Source organism: Pelodiscus sinensis, chromosome 5 (assembly GCF_049634645.1).
Source record: "Pelodiscus sinensis isolate JC-2024 chromosome 5, ASM4963464v1, whole genome shotgun sequence".
Lineage (NCBI taxonomy): Eukaryota > Metazoa > Chordata > Testudines > Trionychidae > Pelodiscus > Pelodiscus sinensis.
In genome coordinates, this window is record NC_134715.1 from 114,760,559 (window position 1) to 114,771,278 (window position 10,720).

Consider the following 10,720-nt stretch of genomic DNA (forward strand, 5'->3'; position numbering starts at 1 on the left):
AGATGCCGCCTCTGGTAGTCCTCCTGGTTCCTGGCTGTCCTGCTTGCCCGGGCGCGGGCGGCTGCTGCAGGCGGGGTGGTGCGCCCTGCAGTCCCCGGTGCTGCAGCTGTGGTGCAAGAAGACCAGCGGTCAATTACCCCAGGGGCCCAGGTGTGTGAAACCCAGCTCCCCTCTGCAAGGCCAGGGCCCCTGCAGGATCCCCAGCTGCTGCTCCGTAGTGGGCAAGGCCCAGGCGCACGGTCCCGGGGCTCCCTCTCGCCCCAGCCCCCCGTACACATAAGGGGAACACGAGGGTACTCACAGGTGGACGCCTCCCCGGCCTCTGATGATGCAGGCGAGCGGCTCTGTGGGGTGCCTCGGGGGTCCCGGGTCCTGGGAAGGCTGGCAGCAGGCTCCTGGCTCTCAGAGCCCTCTTCCTCCTCCTCGGTGTCCAGGAGCGGTCCCTCTGCCCCGGGGTCAATCACGTCCCGGGGGGCAGGGACGGCATGAGGCCCCAGGATGCGGTCCAGGGCATGGAAGTGGGGGCAGGCCTCCGGGTCAGCCCCTGGCAGGCAGGCCCGGGAGTAGGACTGCCGCAAGTCTTTAATCTTGCAGCGCACCTGCTCCCGGCTGCGCTGGTGGCCCCTGGCGGCCAGGCTGGCAGCCATGCGTCCATAGACGGCCGCGTTCCGGTGGCTAGTGCGGAGATCGTGGACATTTGAGGCTTCCCCCCAAACCTCGATGAGGTCCACGATCTCCGCACTTGACCAGGCGGGCGCCCGCCTTTTGCGCCCCCGGGCAGGCTCCCGGGAGCCGCCAGGCTGGTCGTGGGGAGCAGTGGAGGGCTGGGAGCCCTCGGATGGCTGGCTCATAGTGTGGCAGGTGCAGGCTGTGCAGGCACGGGTGCTTGCAGCCTTGCAACTGGCACAAAGTGAGTAGCCAGCCCGTGGCCCTTTAAGGGCTCCGGGGCCGGGAGGGGGGCAATAGAGTTTCCCTGGTGTTGGCCAGAGTGGCCACCAGGGAAACCTGGGAAGCCTTAGCCTCCCACTAGTTCGAACTAAAGGGCTACACAGCCCTTAGTTCGAACTAGCTAGTTCGAACTAGGCGTTAGTCCTCGTAAAATGAGGTTTACCTAGTTCGAACTAAGCGCTCCGTTAGTTCGAATTAAGTTCGAACTAACGGAGCGCTAGTGTAGCGCATAGGAAAGTTAGTTCGAACTAACGTCCGTTAGTTCGAACTAACTTTCTAGTGTAGACATACCCTAAGTCATGTGTTGGCAGGACCTTACAGTTTAGTGTATTTCCAGAAAATCCATGTGTAAAATCAAGTAATAGCTTGGGCGGAGGCTTTTATGCAACCGACAGTTGCAAATGTTTTGTTTCCTGGAGTTCAGAATGACAACATGCAAGAATCCAAAGACTGGGAGAGAAAGCCAATTGCTTCCTAAGACAGCTAAGTACATAGAACTCACCCCACTTTGCTTTAAGTTGGCTCTTTTCAGACCCTCATGCTTGGCTATAGAGCCCCCAGTTTGCAAGTAGCAGAAGAAAATTTGCTGCATTCTTAGGGCATGTCTGTGTTAGGAAATTATTTCAAAATAACTACATTTGAAATAAAACTTCCAAAATAACTATTTCAAAATAAGCTTATTCCCCAAGGAAAGCAGGAGTACATGCAGTGTCAAAATAACGGGCTTGGTAGTGTGGACGCTCTGCTCATTATTTCAAAATAAGAGAGGTTATTTTGAAATAACTCGGTAGTGTACACCAGGGCTGTGTCTACTCTGCATCCCTTTTCTGGAAAAGGGATGCAGATGAGACAAGTCGGAATTGCAAATGAAGCGGGGGATTTAAATATCCCCCGCTTCATTTGTATAAACATGGCTGCCGCTTTTTTCCGGATCGTGGCTTTGCCGGAGGAAAGCTCCAGTCTAGACGGGATCTTTCGGAAAATAAAGCCTTTTCCGAAAGGTCCATTATTCCTCTTAAATTCAGGAATAAGGGACCTTTCGGAAAAGGCTTTATTTTCCAAAAGATCCCGTCTAGACTGGCGCTTTTCTCTGGCAAAGCCCCGAGCTGGAAAAAAGCGGCAGCCATGTTTATACAAATGAAGTGGGGGATATTTAAATCCCCCGCTTCATTTGCAATTCCGACTTGTCTCAACTGCATCCCTTTTCTGGAAAAGGGGTGCAGTGTGGACACAGCCCAGGGCTTAGTGATAGCTTGCTAAACCAAACCAGTGCTACACCCCACCCATCAAACAGTGATAATGGATAATAGCTAGGCAGGTGGCAAGCTACACAGTGCTCAGCTATGTGAAAAACATGCTCAGATTGTTACTTCAATTGAATTCCTCCCCCAGAGCCACCCTTTTGCTGCTTTTATCCTTCTGTATTTTGTCGTCAACCAACGCCACAGCCCTGTGGTGTCTGATACAGGTGCTTATCTTTATACACTGAGCTGCTCCATTGCACTTGAGATTACTGAGTATGTAAATATTAAACATGAATTTAAATCTTTGGAGGGTTGGGACTCAAATTTGTAAATTCTCCCTTTTACCACTTGCATGTACAGCTCCTAGCACTTCAGAAACTACTGCACTGCATATATGGATTTCATGAATCTGAGTCAGACTGGCCTGCCTTCCCCTGGGACACTGAGTCCAGTTCTCCTAATCCTGTTCTCTGGGATGCCACTGTGTTAACTGATTTTGGATGCCAATTTTCTGGGTGCCTAAGATAAAATACCATAACTTGATGTAAGTGGTAGGGTACCCAATTCCTTTATGATTTCTTCAGTGAACAATAACCAACTCCCCATCCCCACTAGGTCATAGAAATTAGTGTGAGGAAAGACCTATTAAATCTCTCTGCCTGGTCCTTTAAGTAAAATGTCTAGTGGTCTCACTTGTTTTAAATGCCCACTACTGAGTGACTCCTACTGCTTGCTAGACTGACTACTCACAAGCTAAAAGTAGTTGATAGAAGTGTTCCAACTATTCTACCTAAAACGATTTCTCCTCATTTCCAGGGCCCTATACACTCCACGTATCTCTCTGCACTCATTTCCTAACTTGTACTCCTACGCTCACTCCCTTTTGATTGGCACAACCCTCCCTACTATCTGCTCCCTTCATAGAATTCTCCCACTCAAAGTTCTGCTCTGTCTTTCATGTCACCTTTTGAGCTTAGAACAGCCTGCCTTTTCCCATTCACCAGACAACCTTCCTCCAAATTCCTTCTCAAAACCCACTCTCTATAAAGGATTTCTAAAATAGCCTTTTTTTAGACTCTTACTTTACCTCCTAATCTCAACATATTTATGCATTGCTTACAGCACAGCTGGCTTTCCCATATCTGAGTTCCTTAGGGGTAGGGTGACCATATTTCCCTATACTGAATACAGGACATCTGGTAAAATTACTCATATTCAAGTGACTTCAACAGCAATCAATCATACAAATGTTCAAATTGACATCAAGTAGACTGAACCCCTGTTAAAAAGTAATACTGTGTAGATGAATTGTTTTTATTTACTTTCTCTTTAAGGCTTTGGGGTTAACATGGAGAGTGGTTACACACATACTCTCACACATCTCTCACACATGTGGTGGTAACTGACTCAAGCCACCTACCCGGTGCTTTCCATCCTCCATGTTTGGCTGAGCCCTTGGGAAAGATCCTACTCTCCACAGCAACACATAGGTGGGGCATGCAGAACTAGGGACACCTCTCCACAGATTTCTGCCAGGGTTCACTACAGAATGGGGCCAGCATCAGCCTTTGAGCACTGTGTGTGGGAGAGGGAGGGGAGCTGCTTTCAGATGCAAAGAAGGGATGACCTAGCCCATGTCTGCAAAGCTCTTCTCCCCTCTGACTCCTGTGCAGCTGAAAGCAATTTGTTCCTTCCTTCCTTCCCACACAGTGTCAAAAAGCAGCTAATGCCTCTAGGCTGCTGTTGGCCATTGACATAACCCAGCCATCTCCTGTCTCCCTCTTATAGCCTAGGCAGGAAGGAGTTATGCCCTAAGGATGAGTTGTGCATTAAGGGGCAAGGAACCTGACTGCTCAGACTTCAGCAAGCCAGGCCAGAGAGGTGGATCAGCAGGGAAGGATACCTAGGGGCTGGAGCAGCCCCTTGCTCAGTGGTGGAGATGTGGATGAAGAGGGTGCTAAACCTCTGCCAGATGGGAGCCTGCAGGTTCAGGGTGTGAGCAAGCTGAAAATTGCTTCTCTCCTCCCACTCCAGAGCTTAGCTGAGTGGTGGTGAGGATTCTCATGCTAGCGCTGTGAGTGGCTTTGGCACATGCAGGGCTCAGCTCTTCCTAGCTACCACTCCAAGCCAAAGGGATTTGGGGTTTCCCACGGTGCTGGCCCTGGTACTTGACTTTGATCTCTCTCTGTTACTTTCCTTTCCTCTTATCGGCAGAGCATGAATAAAGAGGTAGAGACAAGAGACTTTTCTCCAAATCTCCTCTAGTTCTGTTACTGGCTTCTTTTTTTCCAGCCAAGAAATATTCACTACAAAATATATAGTCATATTTCCCATGACCCACTAAGCCAAATCCCTTGCACTACAGATATTTATGTAGACCTATTTTATCTCTTGTCTTAAAGCCATATAAACAGAGGGACCAGGCAGTCTACTAATGGCAGTCTATTGCTGTTGGATTTACCTATTTGGGGGCAAATTAGACTTATATTGGTGCTTTGAAAACTTAAGTATGTTTCAAGTGACAGGCACTGACTTTCATTTATCTGTGTGGTTGTGCCACCCATCTCCGCCTGAGGCTCCTGCCCCTACTCCACCTCTTCCTCCACGGCCCTGCCTTCACTCCATCTCTCCCCATCCCATTCGTATCTCTCTCCCCACCTCCTGCTAGCTGCCAACAGCTGATTGACAGGACTCACAAAATAGCGGAGACTGGTTGGTGTTTAGCATCCACTATTTTTTCTGTGGGTGCGTCAGAATCAGCAGCTATGTTTCAAGTAATATTTTAGCTTATTTACATGCCATATCTGATTGGGCCACATCTCCACTTACCCGAGGATTGACGCTCTTGCAATTGATCTTCCAGGGTTTGATTTAGTGGATCTAGTAAAGACCTAGTAAATCAAACACTGAGAATGCCCCCGTCGGCACCGGTACTCTTCAGTGTCTCAAGGAGTAAGGGAAGTTAGTAGGAGCATTTCCCCTGTTAACCTCGCTTTGTAGAATCTGTAACACCAAGCTCAGCTTAAGATACGTTGACTCCAGCTACATTATTTATGGGGATATTAATTATTTATGGGATCTTTGGGGCAGGACCATCTTGTATGTTTGTACAGTGCCTATCACAATGAGGACTTCGATTGGAGTCCTTAAGTTCTACCCCAATACAAGTGAATAATATTTCTAATAGTAATTGTCATGACAAGAGAGGACAGACATTCTGATATGGGTGTAGCTGCTTTGCACTGCCCTGCAGGCATACTCTGATTTTAATATTTTTTCACTCACCCTGGATTGATCCTTCATGGATTAACAATGATTTTTCAGTGTTCCTAAAACAGCATAGAGGGACGTAAGCCACTACTCCTATCTATGTACCAGAAATGCAGGAAAAAGGAAGCAGAGCTGAGGGACAAGCAGCATGGTACCCAGACCCATGCTAACGTTTGGTGACATTTATGGCTTGTGGAAGTTTACAGATTGGTGTAAATTGACTCTGCCTCGGGGGGACTAACCTTGCTGAGAGCTGTCTCAGGATCATCTGAGTGCAAACGTAAGCTTTAAACTCACTGTATTTTGAATCTGAATATGAGAGTCAGGGGGATTGTGCTGTTAGATTTGCATCTGCTAACTTGGAAAAAATGTCAGTTCTGAGCCCAAAACTATACTCTGTCATGTAAATGGCTCTTGCTCATACTGTATTATTAGTCCCACTTTGGTTAGGACTAATCAGAAGAGTAAAGGTTTACAGAATCAGTGGCTATTAATGAACTGTTTTTTCCACTGTTGCACAGATCAAACATGAGGTATTTCTTTGGACAGACGAACCTATATCTCCATTGACAATAAGGGGCAAGGGTGTGGGTAAAATGAATAGAAATCAACTTTTAAAAATAAAAAGAAAATACAGGACTCTACAAGTTGACTTGCTAGAGCAGATCATTTCTCTTTTTAGTCCACTGTCCCTTGGCTGCTAAATACATTGATTATAATACAGGCCTTGAGAGAGAGGAACGTGTCATAAAAAGTCAAACACAATGAAGAGATGCCTGATGATTACCATACATTATTTATGCCAGAGTGGAACTTGGTTGCAAAATGCTGCAGTAATGGAGAAGATTGTATGATTATACAGTAGTATGGGATTAATATGATAACGCAGCCAGAGATGAAAGTCAGCTGGTGCGCTTGGGTGCCGGCAGGCTGGGGCACTCAGCTGAAGCAGGAGGCAGGGCATGTTCCCAGCCTGTTTCTTGGGGCTTTCCTTCAGGCTGCTGCACTGAGCAGCAGGCAGCCAGATAATTTAAAGGGGCTGGCTGTGGCTGCACTCCCCCACCGGTCTGAGCCTGCCCCAGATCTGAGCACCCCCAGGCTCTGTTTAGGGAAGACAGAGATTCATACTGAGATGCTGCTTGCTGTTCTCCTTTGTCGCTGTGAGGGAGCAAGAGGGAAGTGCACAATGTGCATCACTCACTCCTCGGCTCCCTCCCCTCCCCAGCCAGGAGGAAAAGAAATGTGCAAGAGGAAAGCGCACACACCCTACCCTGACTCCTGCACCCCCCATGCCCCAACCTTCTGCTCTGAGACCCACTCCCCTCCAGGGAGTGAGTGACCCACACTGAGAGTCTCTCTCGCTCCCTGACAGTAACCAAAGGCAACAGAAAGCAACAGTATGTATCTCGGGGGTCAGGGAGTTCCAACCCTCTTACCCTCCCTAAATAGCACCCTTTTCTCCTACACATATAACCCACTTCCTGCTCTGAGCCTCTCCTCACACAGCCCAGCCCTGACTCCTGCACCTCCCATGTCCAAACCCTCTGCCCTGATGCCCTCCCTGAGGGAGATGCAATACAAGAGTAAGTGTAAGAAATTTGAGTTACTTTCTCCTCTGAATGCAACTAAAGACTGAATCATAACAGCCCTTCAAAAGGGGACAGAGTTCACTTTGTGGGGGCCATGTCAATGTCCTTCCTTGACTTTCTTAGTGCTAACTGTTCAGCTTTCATTCTCTCCCAATGGAGCTTTTTTGATGGAATAATATATACATTCAATAGTATTGCCTGTATTTAGAGAGGAAACTTATTACTGTTGACCTAATGTACTAATGCTGTAAACTGCAAGATGTGCAATCAGCAAACTATTAAACACCAAGAGCTACATAACTTATTTTCACACCGCAACTGAAATGTAATGAAAGGTTTCTACAGCTATACTACTTTATTTCCAGCATTAGCATGGTCTTCATGTAAAAGGTTCATCTCAGTGAAATTACACATCTACTTAGCAAGTACAAGAGCAGAGCACTGGGGAGCAAAATGGATATAAAACATATATATGGCTGTGTCTACACTGGTAAGTTATTCTGGAAAATCAGCCGCTTTTCCGGAAAAACTTGCCAGCTGTCTACACTGGCCGCTTGAATTTCCGCAAAAGCACTGACGATCTAATGTAAAATCATCATTGCTTTTCCGGAAAAACTATGCTGCTCCCGTTCGGGCAAAAGTCTTCTTCCGGAAAACTGTTCCAGAAAAGGGCCAGTGTAGACAGCACAGTAGTGTTTTCCGCAAAAAAGCCCCGATCGCGAAAATGACGATCAGGGCTTTTTTGTGGAAAAGCGCGTCTAGATTGGCCATGGACACTTTTCCGGAAAAAGTGCTTTTCCGGAAAAGCGTCCTGCCAATCTAGACGTGCTTTTCCGAAAATGCTTTTAATGGAAAACTTTTCTGTTAAAAGCATTTCTGGAAAATCATGCCAGTGTAGACGTAGCCCTCACGATGGAAGTAACTAAGGGTATGTCTACACTACCCCGCTAGTTCGAACTAGCGGGGTAATGTATGCATACCGAACATGCAAATGAAGCCCGGGATTTGAATTTCCCGGGCTTCATTTGCATAAGCGGGGAGCTGCCATTTTTAAATCCCCGCTGGTTCGAACCCTGTGTAGCGCGGCTACACGGGGATCGAACTAGGTAGTTCGGACTAGGTTCCTATTCTGAACTACCGGTACACCTCGTGGACTAGGTTCCTATTCCTCGTGGACTAGATTCCTATTCCGAACTACCGGTGTACCGGTAGTTCGGAATAGGAATCCTAGTCCGAACTACCTAGTTCGAGCCCTGTGAAGCTTCATTTGCATGTTCGGTATGCATACATTACCCCGCTAGTTCGAACTAGCGGGGTAGTGTAGACATACCCTAATTTCTTGCAAGCTTTACCAAAGGAAAGGGTGTTAAGGATGGACTTGAAAATGGATATGGGAAATGATCTTGCATATCATCTTAGGAATAGTGACACAAGCATGTGGGCAGCTGTGGAACAAAGACAGTTGTGAGAAACAGCTGGTGTTTAGAAGCTGGGGAACTTTATTCTGGTTTGGACAAGCACATCAGTGTTGATGCTCATTTGAACCTTGCCAAGCCTCTTTATCATAGAAGTCAGATTTTCAATTGTGAGGACCATTTAACTTTGAAACAAATGATCATGGGTGTGACAAGAGTCTTTAGATCAAAATTGGATGCCTTTCTGAAACATAGCCAGTCTTCACTGTGTGATGGAGAACTTGCCATATCCCAAACTAATTTGTTTTAATGTCTAATTAATCTCATCTGACAATTTTGAATCCTATTTAATGTTATGCTTTTGTGTGGTAGATTGGAGACCCATCCAGTAACACAAGGCCTAATCTTGCATATTTGTGTGCAGGAAGAAGCTAATGGCAAATGCAAAATAGTTAATACAGAAAATATACAAAACAGAATACATGAATACACTTGTTCTATCAGGGTCACAAATGGATACTTAAGGGCCCCTATTCAGCATATCGCATATACAAGTGCTTGAACTTTAAGCATATGCTAAGTCCTCTGTACTTCAATAAAATGTAAGGATCTGCTTATGTGCTTTGTTGAATTAGGGTTCAAACAATTATGCATGTACCATTACTTCAGTTGCATAAAGTATTACCTGTTTGTACCTCAACTGTACCTGTTCTGAGCTTTATTTTGCTCTCTTAGCCCTGGTCTACACTAGGGAGCTATTTTAAAATACCCACCTTACATTAAATAATAAGCAGAGCGTCCACACTACCCAGCCTGTTATTTGGAAATAATGGGGGATGCTTATTTTGAAATCTGTACTAATTTCAAAATACTTATTTCAAAATAATGTTAGTGTGGATGCTCTACTGCTGCTATTTTGAAATAACTACCGCCCAGAGTAATTCGAAGTAATTACTTCCCAGTGTTTCCTGAGGCTCTAAATTGATGTTGCACGTCCATAATAACAGAGCTTGTCTCAAAGTAATTTCAAGAAGCCTTCATAGTGAGGACACGCTATTGTGATTTTGTTATTTTGGGAGTTATTATTTTGAATTTAGTTATTTTGACATAATTTCCTAGTGTAGACATGCCCTTTGATATGTAACATTATTATGTGAGTGCATTTCCTTCTAATTTTCAATATTCAAGCCATTAACATAGGAAATGTAGAGAAGCTGCCTATTTCTTATGAATTTGGTCCATGTGTTATAATTTTTAGCTAGATCTTTGGCTTGTGACTGATGCATTTAGGCTTTCTCTCACTTTCACTACAGAAAATCACTGGGAAGTAACATTGAATTCATCTTAAAACGCTACCCAAGTCAAAGATACATTACTGTACATTAAAAGATCCTTATAGACATGAACAAATAAAATATGACATCAAGTGCCACTTATACTGAATATTACATGTAATCACTTGGCTCTGATTACTTGAAATTCATTCTAGAGTACTTAAGGAACTGGCTGAAACAAATCTCAAAACTGTTAATTATTAACTTTGAGAACTCAAGGAAGATTGGTGAGGTCCCAGATGACTGCAGAGGGCAAACATAGTATCTCTCTTTAAAAAGGAGAACAAAGGACTCGAGGAACTATAAACCAATTGGCTTAACTTAGAAATTAATAATTTCCCATTATCTTTCAGGTATCAAAGTACCTAGAGGATAAGAAGATTATAAGGAATAGCTAGTCTGGATCTGTGAAGAGCAAATCATGCAAATAAAACTTCCTACCTTCTTTGACACTGGCTTAGTGGCTGGGCAGAAGCTGGAGTTGTGCTATATCTTGATTTTTAATAAGTCTTTTGATACAGTCCCACACAAGGTGTTCATAAGCAAACTGGGGGGATGTGGCCTAGATGAAATTAGGGTTGCGTCTATACTGCACAGTTAAATTGGAAAAAGATACACAATTTGCAGTAAGTACATTTTTCAAATTTTCTTTCGAAAGAGGCTTTTCCGAAATTTGGCCCTCCAAATTTCGGAAAAACCTGCTCTTTCTACACATCCTTTATGGCTTGTAAAATGAGGTTTACAGGGATGGTAAGTGTGCATCCATTTTTTTTGAAATTTTTGTAGGAAAAGCAGACACATTCAGTATCCCGGAAAAACTCTGCTGTGTCCAGGGAATGCATTTGCTCTTCCACTTTTTTTTGTGGAAGAACAAATGTGCCCTTTTGGGGATCCCTGAATACCTTGTTCTACAAGGAATA

The 10,720-nt window shown here is 45.2% G+C and overlaps 1 long non-coding RNA gene across 1 annotated transcript in view; it reads left to right on the forward strand.

Moving 5' to 3' along the window:
• The window catches only part of LOC142829482 (uncharacterized), a 48,790-nt gene extending 38,506 nt beyond the window's left edge, over positions 1-10,284 (forward strand). The window contains exon 3 of the long non-coding RNA XR_012903908.1: positions 10,154-10,284. This is a non-coding gene — a long non-coding RNA (uncharacterized LOC142829482). The remainder of the gene's footprint in view (positions 1-10,153) is intronic.
• The last annotated feature ends 436 nt before the right edge of the window (positions 10,285-10,720 follow it).